The sequence below is a fragment of the Suricata suricatta genome, chromosome X, assembly GCF_006229205.1.
Source record: "Suricata suricatta isolate VVHF042 chromosome X, meerkat_22Aug2017_6uvM2_HiC, whole genome shotgun sequence".
Taxonomy (NCBI): domain Eukaryota; kingdom Metazoa; phylum Chordata; class Mammalia; order Carnivora; family Herpestidae; genus Suricata; species Suricata suricatta.
Genome location: NC_043717.1, coordinates 64960640 through 64971734, shown reverse-complemented (window position 1 = coordinate 64971734; position 11095 = coordinate 64960640).

Sequence of the window (11095 nt, the reverse complement as noted above, 5' to 3'; positions counted from 1 at the left end):
GAGCCAAAGTCGGATGCTTAACCAACTGAGCCACCCAGGCGCCCTAAAAAATGGATGATTCTTTAAATCACATTCAAGAAAATGTAAAATGCTAAGTCCCAGCCTCAGTAAAATGGATGGAAATATTTGTATAACTTGCATAATATGGGACTATAATGATTAAGCAGTAATGTCTGTAGCCATGGTTGCCTGAGGATGTTAACAATATTACTCTAAGAGTGAAGTGATGCTGTAAAATTGAGACTTCTCCAAGGGAGATGATATTCTTCAAGCCAAAAAATGGCTTTTGGTCTCCATAAATGAGCATTAAAAAACGTTCATGAATACCACAGATATAATTTAGCAGAACCAATGAAAGAAACTTAGAACTCTTAGGTTGTAGAGAAAGAACCTCTATTTTTATCTTTCATTGACACTGATCTATAAAGACCACATTTTGAGCAAATGTACACATGAGCACTAACTCTTGCTCATTAGGGCATGAAGCAATGAGTCCTTTGAGAGCAGACAAAATGATAATGAAATAATGGTTTTTGAACTTCTATTATGTGCCAGGCTCTATTCCAAGTATTTTATAAACATTAACTCATTTAATCTGTTGAAGTGGGTTCTGATTTTATTAACTGCTTTTTATTTTCATTTATTTATTAAATAATTTTTAATGTTTGCTTATTTTTGAGAGAGGCAGAGTGTGGTCAGGGAGATGTAGAAAGAAAGGGAGACACGGAATCCAAACAGACTTCAGGCTCTGAGCTGTCAGCACAGCTCAAATTTGAGTGGGGCTCAAATTCACAGACTGTGAGATCATGACCTGACCTTAAGTCTTATGCTCAACAGACTGAGCTACTCAGGGGCCCCTAACAACGGCTTTTTAGAGATTAGACCTTTGAGACTCATAGAGTTTGAGAAACTTGAACCTATCACTGAACATATGAGACATCTTCTAAATAAGGAAGACTGGAAAAGAAGATCCAAAAACCATACTAATAATTTTCCCAAGTTATTAAGGAAAAGACATGAGAGACAGATACAAGAGGAGCTGCATTCGATTATAGGTATTAACAATGCTTTTAAAATTAATTTTAATTGTTGCTGTAACAAATTACCAGAAATATAACAACTTAAAGTGACAATTTTTTAAATGTCACAGTTCGCATAGGTCAGAAGTCCAAGTGGGCTCAACTAAGTTCTCTGCTTAGGATATCACAAGGCCAAAATCAGGGTGTTACAAAACCTAGGCTCTTATCTGCAGGGTATGGGGGGAGAATCTGATTCCAAGCTCACTCAAGTTGCTGGAAGAATGCAGTCCCATAATGTTGTAGAATTGAAGTCCCAAGTCCCCAGATAGCTATAAGGTGGAATTATTCTCAGCTCCTAGAATATACCAACATTCCTTGGTTCATGGCCTCCTTCATCTTCAAAGCCAGCAACGGTTTGTTGATTTCTTCTTGTGTGTTGAATCTCACTGACTTCCACCTCTGAACTTCTTCTGACACCAGCAGGAGCTCTCCACATTAGAAGCTTTTATCTAACTGGGTCAGGCCCACACAGATAATATACAGATCTTAAGGTCAAATGGATTGGAACTTTATGTATGTATGTGTGTGTATATATATTTTATTGTATATATGCACTTTATGTATATGTATATAGTATATATGTACTTTGTGTGTGTGTGTGTGTGTGTGTGTGTATGTGTGTGTGTATGACATTAGCTAACATTCAGCTGTTAAGTTTCTCAAATTCCAATGTGCTCTTTGTTTGGGGTTAATACCCTTGATTCATCACTTATATACAACATCCAGTGCTTATCCCAACAAGTGCCTTCTTCAATGCCCATCACCCATTTCACCACTCCCCTGCCTCCACATGAACCATCAGATTGTTCTCTGTATTCAACAGTCTCTTATGGTTTGCCTCCCTCTCTATTGGAATCTATTTTTCCCCTTCCCTTTCCCTATGTTCTTCTGTTAAGTTTCTCAAGTTCTATATATGAGTAAAAACATGATATCTGTCTTTCTCTGGCTGACTTATTTCACTTAACATAATACTTTCTAGTTCCATCCACGTTGTGCAAAATGGCAGGATTTTTTCTTTCTCATTGCCAATTAGTATTCCATTGTATATATAAACCACATCTTTTTTATCCATTCATCAGTTGATGGACATTGGGCTCTTTCCATCATTTGGCTATTGTTGAAAGTGCTGGAATAAACATTGGGGTAAATGTGACACCATGCAATAGAACTCTTGTATTCTTTGGAAATATTCCTAGTAGAGCTATTGCTGGTCATAGGTAGTTCTATTTTTAATTTTTCAAAAAATTAAGTAAAATTAAATTTAACTTAATTGAAAATTAAATGTACCAGTTTGCCTTCCCACCAACAGATCAAGAGGATTCCCATTTTCCACATCATTGCCATCATCTGTTATTTCCTGAGTTGTTAATTTTAACCACTCTGACCTATGTGAGGTGATATTTCATTGTGGGGTTTTTTTGTATTTATTTGATGATGAGTGGTGCTGAGCACCTTTTCATGTGTCTGTTTGCCATCTGGATATCTATTTTGGAGAAGTTCTTTTTCATGTCTTCTGCCCATTTCTTCACTGGATTATTTGTTTTTCAGGGGTGGAGTTCTTCATAGATTTGGGGTACTAATTCTTTATCTGTTATGTCATTTGCAACTATGTTTTCCCATTCTATCAGTTGCCTTTTAGTTTTCTTGATTGTTTCCTTTACAGTGCAGAAGGTTTTTATTCTGATGAGGTCTCAATAGTTCAGTTTTGCTTTTATTTCACATGCCTTCACAGATATGTTGAGTAAGAAATTGCTGCAGCTAGGTCAAACAGGTTGTTTCCTGCTTTCTCCTCTAGGGTTTTGATTATTTCTTGCCTCACATTTAGGTCTTTCATCCATTTTGAGTTTATTTTTGTGTATGGTGAAAGAATGTGGTCCAGTTTCATTCTTCTACATGTTGTTGTCCAGTTTTCCTAGCACCATTTGCTAAAAGCAGACTTTTTTCCATTGGATACATTTTCCTGCTTTGTTAAATATTAGTTGGCCATACATTTGTGGGTCCAATTCCAGGTTTTCCATTTTATTCCATTGGTCTATGTGTCTGTTTTTGTGCCAGTACCATACTGTCTTGAGGATTATAGCATTGGACCTTTAATTATGTTTGTAAAATCTTCCACAACAGTGTCTAGGTTAGTGTTTGCTAAGGGACAAAGACCTTGGTAGAAGATTTTTAGAATTCTACCTACCACACCATTGGTTCTGGTTACTTCAATATCTCTACACAAGATAAAGTAGAGGTGATGGAAGTAAATGTAGAAATAAGGGACATAATGACTACAATAAGCATATAATTTTAAATAATAATCTTTAACAAAGTAGGAACATGTATTATATTTTCTAAAGTAGATATTGCCAAGAATAAAAAGCTGTCACAAGGAAAGGATATGCCAATTAAACACTCTTAGAAGGGCACATTTTCCCTCTTTCTCTTGACTTTTTAAAAATTGAAGTATAGGTGGAGGGCTAAAAATGGCAGAGAAGTAGGGGGCTCCTTACTTCCTGCCCATATCTCTCAAATAAAAAGGGCTGAAACCAAAGGTCTCTGAACCCCAAGAGTCTGGAAGGAAAGGAAATGGAGTATATTAGGAAGACAGCCTCATAGGTGGGTGATTGTGGACTGGGGGAGATCCGGGAAACAGAGGTGTGGAGGGGAGGGATACCCTTCTGTGTAGAGACAAAGGGAAGGGAAAGAGTGGCTGGGGAAATGTAAGATTGTATCTGGACAAGAGAAAAACATCACACTGGGATGGAGAAGGACCCTACCATCCCATCTCTATCTGCGGGGCTTTCTTTGAACTGAGGCTGGTTGCCCTGTTCCCGCACCTGGGGATGAGGAGAGTCCTCATGGTAGTACCTCAGAGGTGCAAGTGGCACCAAGAGGAACCTGTACCATGCCCTGAAGTGCTCATGGGTTTAAATTTCGGGTGGCATTATTGATGCTCACAGTGTGAGAGCTTGGAATGCAGCTGAGTGTGGGGCATAGGAGATGACCCATTTTATCTCTGTCTGTGGCGCAGTGAGGACAGATGCAAAGGAGTGATTTGGGCACCAGATATGTGGAGAAGGTACTGAGGGGTCACCATTTTTCTCTCCACAACCACCAAGGTGGGGCCTCCAGGATTGGTCCACAGGGCCCACAGTGGAGGAGGGACCTGCCTACACTAAACCACTCCTATCAACGCTGGGTAGTTGCTTATCTACTGGAGCTGGATAGATGTTGCAGAAACAGACAGCACCCTTCCCCAGACCAGTCCTGCTGCATTACCCGGATTAACTCTAGGTCAATTCTTGCTATTCAGATATATTCTCCCTTTTCTCCTTATCTCTTCCCTCCTCTAGGCTGGTTACTCTGTTATTGGTTTGCTTAAACAGACATATTTCATTCATCCTGTTGATGCATGTTTCCCATTCCCATCTTTACTTTCCATTCTTTCCCTCTGGAATAATCAGGCTATATAGTTTCTCTGGGTAACGTTATCTTTATTTCTTTCTCCTCGCCTCTTTCTGTAGTCTCCTTTTTCTCTTTGGATTAAGCCTTTTATTCTCCCTGCCTGGTCGGTGTTCATTTTCTCTTTCTTCCCATCCCTGTCATTTCTCTCTGGATATGTTATTCCATCAACACTGCCTCCACCTTGCTCTTTATATGTAGCTGAAATTTCTGGTTTTATGCTTTAAGACTGTCCTTTGTTTTTTAGGTTTTGTTTTGCTTTTGTCTGTTTGCTTGTTTGTTTGATTTGTTTGTGCATTTGCATGGTCTCATTCCCTGTTCTTGTTTCCATCTGTTTTCCTTTCCAGAGTTATTTCAAAGAAAAAACCAAAGCACACATGATGGAGAGTCCAAAACATCTTTAAAAGTAGGAGATAAAATGATCAAACACACAACAAGAAAGATCAAGTGACACCCTTCAAAAAAATTCTTGAATGGCCAGGCTCTGGACAGTGTATGAGCCTCCTTTACTAGAGCAGTAATTGCTGGGGCAAAGCACATAACAAGCTTAAAAAATTTACAAGAAAAAGAAAGGTATCCAAAAGACAAAATGGAAGAATACTCCTCAAAATAAATTCCAGGAAGAAGTGAGAGGTAATGAATTGATCAAAGCACATATAAGAAACATAACTTAATAAGAATTCAGAATAATACTAATAAAATTAATCACCGGGATTGAGAATGGCATAGAAGACAGCAGAGACTTCATTGCTGCAAAGATCATGGATCTTAAAAATAGCTATGACGAATTAAAAAATGGTATAAATGAGGTGCAAAATAAAATGGAGGCAGCCACTGAGCAGACTGAAGAGGCAGAGAGGATAACAGGTAAATTCGATAAAATTATGGAAAAAAAGGAAGATAAATTGATCCAGTTGCATGAAAAGAGAATTCGAGAACTGAGCAATAAAATCAAAGAGAACAATATATGTATCATAAGAATTCCAAAAGAAGAAGAGAGAGAAAGGGGCTGAAGGGGTACTTGAACAAATCATAGACAAGAACTTCCCCAACCTAGGGGAAAAAAGAGATATTGAAATACAAGAGGCACAGAAAACTCCCCTCAGACACAAGTTGAATTGATATTCTGCACAACGTATCACAGTGAACCTGGCAAAATACAAAGATAAAGAGAAAATTCTGAAAGCGGCTACGGATAAAGGGGACTTAACATAGAAAGTTAGACACAAATTGGTAATAGCAGACTATCTGCTGAAACTTGTCAGGCCAGGAATGGCAGGAAATCTTCAATGTGATAAACAGGAAAAATATGCAGCCAAAAACCCCTTATCCTGCAAGCTTGTCATTCAAAATAGGAGAGATAAAGGTTTTCCCAAACAAACAAAAACTGAAGGAATTCATCAAAGCTAAACCAGCCCTACAAGAGAACCTAAAGGGAACTCTATGAGGGAAATGTTGCAATGACCACAATGTACCAGAGACGCCACTACAAGCATGAATACGACAGAGAACACAAAGACTCTAAACCCATATTTTTCAATAATAACATTTAATATAAATGGACTAAATGCTCCAATAAAAAGGCATAAGGTATCAGAATGGATAGAAAAAACATGACCCATCTATTTGCTGTCAACAAGAGACTCATTTTAGACCTGAAGACACCTTCAGATTGAAAGTGAAAGGATGGAGAACTATCTGTCATGGGACTGGAAGTAAAAAAAAAAAAATATGGAGTAGCCATATTTATATCGAACAAACTGGACTTTAAGGTTAAGTCAGTAAGAAGAGATGAAGAAAGACATTATATAATAATTACAGGGCCTATCCATCAGGAAGAGCTGACTATTATCAATGTCTTTGCACCAAATTTGGCAGTACCTAAATATATAAAACAATGAATTACAAACATAAGCGATCTTATTGACAGAGATGTGTTAATTGCAGGAGACTTAAATACTCATGTTACTGCAGTGCATAGATCAACTAGACAGAAAATCACTAAAGAACTAATGGACCTGAAAGACACATTGGTCCAGATAAACTTGACATACATATTTAGAACTCCACAGCAAAAAGCTATGGAATTCAGTTTCAAGATAGATCACATACAGGGTTCAAAAAGCAACCATCAATGAATATAAACAAAGTGACGTCATACCATGGACATTTTCAGGTCACAAAGCTATGAAACTTGAAATAAACCACAGGAAGAAGTCCGGAAAACCTCCAGAAGTGTGGAAGTTAAAGAATATCCTACTAAATAACGAATGGGTCAACCAGACAATTAGAGAAGAAATTTAAAAATATAGAGAAACAAAACAAAATGAAAACACAACAAACCAAACTCTTTGGGATGCAGCAAATGCAGTCCTGAGAGGAAAATACATTACAATCTGGGCCTATCTCAATAAACTAGAAAAAACACAAATACAAAATCTAAGAGCACACCTAAAGGAACTAGAAGCAGAGCAAAAAGAATACCCCAAACCCAGCAGAAGAGAAATAATGAAGACCAGGGCAGAAAAAAAAAAAACAATATAAAAAAATTTTTTTTAAAAGCTAAGAAAACAGTTGAACAGATCAATGAAACCAAGAGTTAGTATTTTTTGGGGAAAAAAAAACCAAACAAAAAACAAACTCGAGAAATCTCTAGCCAGGCTTCTCTAAAAGAAAAGAGAGAGCACCCAGTTGACAAACTTATGAATGAAAATAGATCTATTACAACCAATTCCTGAGAAACACAAGCAATTATCAGGGAATAGTATGAAAAATTATATGCCAATAAACTGGACAACCTAGAAAAATGGGCAAATTTCTAACCCCCCCCACCCTACCAAAACTCAAATGGGAAGAGATAGAAAATTGAAACAGACCCTTAACCAGGAAAGAAATTGGATCAGTTATCAAAAATCTCCCAACAAACAGGAGCCCTTGGCCAAATGGCTTCCCTGGGGAATTCTACCAGACATTTAAAACTGAATTAGTGCCTATTTTTCTCAAGCTATTCCAAAAAATAGAATGGAAGGGAAATTTTTTGACTCATTCTATGAAGGCAGCATCACTTTTATTTCCAAACCAGAGAGAGATCTAGTAAAAAAAGAGAACTACAGTCTAATATTCCTGATGAAAATTGATGCAAAAATTCTCAACAAGATACTAGCAAATCAAATTCAACAGCCTATAAAAAAATTATTCACCATGATCAAATGGGATTCATTCTTGTGTTACAGGGCTGGTTCAATATTGCCAAATCAATCAATGGGACACATCACGATATCAAAAGAAAAGATAAGCACCATATGATCCTGTCGATAGATGCAGAAAAAGCACTTGACAAAATATAGCATCCTTTCTTATAAAAGCCCTTGAGAAAGTTGGGATAGAAGAAAGTTTCTTTAACATCATAAAAACCATTTTTGAAAAGCCCACAGCTAATATCATCCTCAATGGGAAAAACGGAGAGCTTTCCCCCTGAGATCAGGAACCTGACAGGGATGTCCACTCTCACCACCATTGTTTAACATAATGCTGGAAGTCCTAGCATCAGCAACCAGACAACAAAAGGAAATAAAATGCATCTGAATTGGCAAAGATGATGTCAAACTTTCACTTTTCACAGATATGATACTCTTACCTAGAAAACCAGACAGACTTCACCAAAGTCTGCCAGAAATGATTCAAGAATTCAGCAAAGTCACAGAGTACAAAATCAAAGTACAGAAATCAGTTGCATTTTTATACACAAATAATGAAGCAACATAAAGAGAAATCAAGAAACTGATCTCATTCACAAATTCTCAAACAACCATTAAATGCCTAGGAATAAACCTAACCAAGAAAGTAAAACATCTGTATGCTGAAAACTACAGAAATCCTATAAAGGAAATTGGAAAAGACACAAAGAAATTAAAAAAAAAAATTCCATGCTCATGGACTGGAAGAATAAATATCATTAAAATAAAAACACCATCCAAAGCAACCTACACATCCCTCTCTCTCCCCAACTCTCTCTCCCTCCTCCGTTCTCCCTGGTTCTCCATTAGGTCTCTCTTGTTTTCCTGCTAGACCTATGAGTGCAAACATATGGTTTCTGTCCTTCTCTGCCTGGCTTACTTCATTCAGCATGACACCCTCAAACTAATAGTCAACTGACAGAATGGGAAAAAATATGACATATTGAATAAAGGACTAGTATCCGAAATCCATAAGGAAATCACCAAACTCCACACACACACACAAAAAACAAATAATCAGTGATGAAATGGGGCAAAGACATGAATAGACACCTCTCCAAAGAGGACATCCAGATGGCTAACTGGCACATGAAAAGATTCTCAACTTCTCTCATCCTCAGAGAAATACAAATCAAAACCACACTGAGAGAGCATCTCATGTCAGTTGGAGTGTCTAAAATGAACAAATCAGGAGACTATAGATCCTGGCGAGGATGTGGAAAAACGGGCACCCTCCTACACTGTTGGTTGGAATGTAAACTGGTACAGCCGCTCTGGAAAACAGTGTGGAGGTTCCTCAAAAAATTCACAACAGAACTCCCCAATGACCCAGCAATAGCACTGTTAGGAATTTAACCAAGGGATACAGGAGTGCAGTTGCATAGGGGCATATGTACCGCAATATTCATAGCGGCACTGTCAACAATAGCCAAATCATGGAAAGAGCCTAAATGACCATCAACTGATGAATGGATCAAGAAGATGTGATTTATATATGCAAGGAAATACAGGTGATAGCATACAGCATTTGTCTCTCTCGGACTTACCTCACTTATAATACGCTCAAGATCCATCTATGTTGTTGCAAATGGAAGGATTTCCTTTTTTCTTATGGCTGAATCGTATTCTATTGTTTGTGTGTATGTGTATGTGTGTGTGTATATATCCTTTATCCATTCTTCTGTTGATGGGCACTTAGGTTGACATTTTTAATACTAATTATGCAGGTTTTCAATAAAGCCAAATCGAAGCACTAATTCAACCAATTAACATTCAATATTTATTGCAAGTTTTAATCTCTGTGCATATAGGCTGTGATTGCTGAAGTACACAGGGACTACAGAACTGGGATAACCTCACTGGTCTCATTCCAGAGTCTCACAGAGACAAGTTCAGTGTGTTGTCTAGCCTCCACTTGTATCTGAAGGCTCTGAGAAAGCATCTGCTTTCAAGTTCATTTACATTTTTGGCTGAATGTATTTCCTTGTGGCTGTAGAGCTGATCTCCGTTTCGTTTTTGGCTGTTAGGAGCCTCTCTCAGTTCTCCTCATCATGTTGCTTTCTCCATCTTCAGACCAATGAGAACACATTGAGTTCTTCCAATGCTTCAAATTATTCTGACTTTTATTCTGTTGCCTCTTTTGACTTCAGTCAGAGAAAGTGCTCTATTTTCAAGGGTTTGTTTGATTAAACTGGGTCCACGTGGATAATCCAGTTAAACCTCTTATGTTAAATTCTGTAACCTTAATGACATTTTTTAAAATTTAAAACCTTTCTTAAGTTTTTTTTCTTTCTTTTTGACAAAGAGAGAGAGAGAAAGAGAGAGAGCTGGGAAGGGGCAGAGAGAGAGGAGAAACAGAATCAAAAGGAAGCTCCAGGCTCTAAGCTGTCAACACAGAGCCTGATGTGGGGCTTGAACTCATGACCGTGAGATCATGACCTGGGCTGATGTTGGACACTCAACTAACTGAGCCACCCAGGATCCCCCTTAATGACATTTTAAAGTCTCTTTTGCTTTGTAGCATAGCGTAGTCACAAGATCTGCGGATTAGAGCATGAACATTTTAAGAGGCCATCACTTTCCAGAAATGATGGGAAATGAATCTAATAAATGAATTTGGGGTGACACTGTGAAGCATAAATGCTTTGCTAGGAAGTCTGCAAAGCATTCTTTAGACTAGGCCGTACTGCACCATTGAAGAAATTTGATTTCTAAGAAAAATTACTTGGTGCACTCCTTAGAGGTTGTGCTGGGGGGCAGGGGAGGGGGAACTCGAGGCAGAGATCCAGCTAGAAATTTGTTGCATATTTCAGATAAGAAATGTATATGACTTGGTCGGGGCACCTGGGTGGCTCAGTCGGTTGAGCGGCCAACTTCAGCTCAGGTCATGATCTCACAATTTGTGGGTTTGAGCCCCAAGTCGGCTCTTTTCTGACAGCTCAGAGCCTGGACCTTGCTTCTAATTCTGTGTGCCGCTCTCTCTTTGCCTCTCCCCTGATCATGATCTGTCTCTCAAAAATAAATAAATGTTAAAGAAAATTTTTTTAATATTTTATTGTCAAATTGTTTTCCATACAACACCCAGTGCTCTTCCCCTCAAGTGCCGTCCATCATCACCCCCACCTCTCTTCCCCCCTCCCCCCTCCCCAACCCTCAGTTCATTCTCAGCATTCAATTGTCTCTCAAGTTCCTCATCCCTCTCTCTCACCAACTCTCTCTCCCTCCTCCTTTCCCCCTGGTTCTCCATTAGGTCTCTCTTGTTTTCCTGCTACACCTATGAGTGCAAACATATGGTTTCTGTCCTTCTCTGCCTGGCTTACTTCACTCAGCATG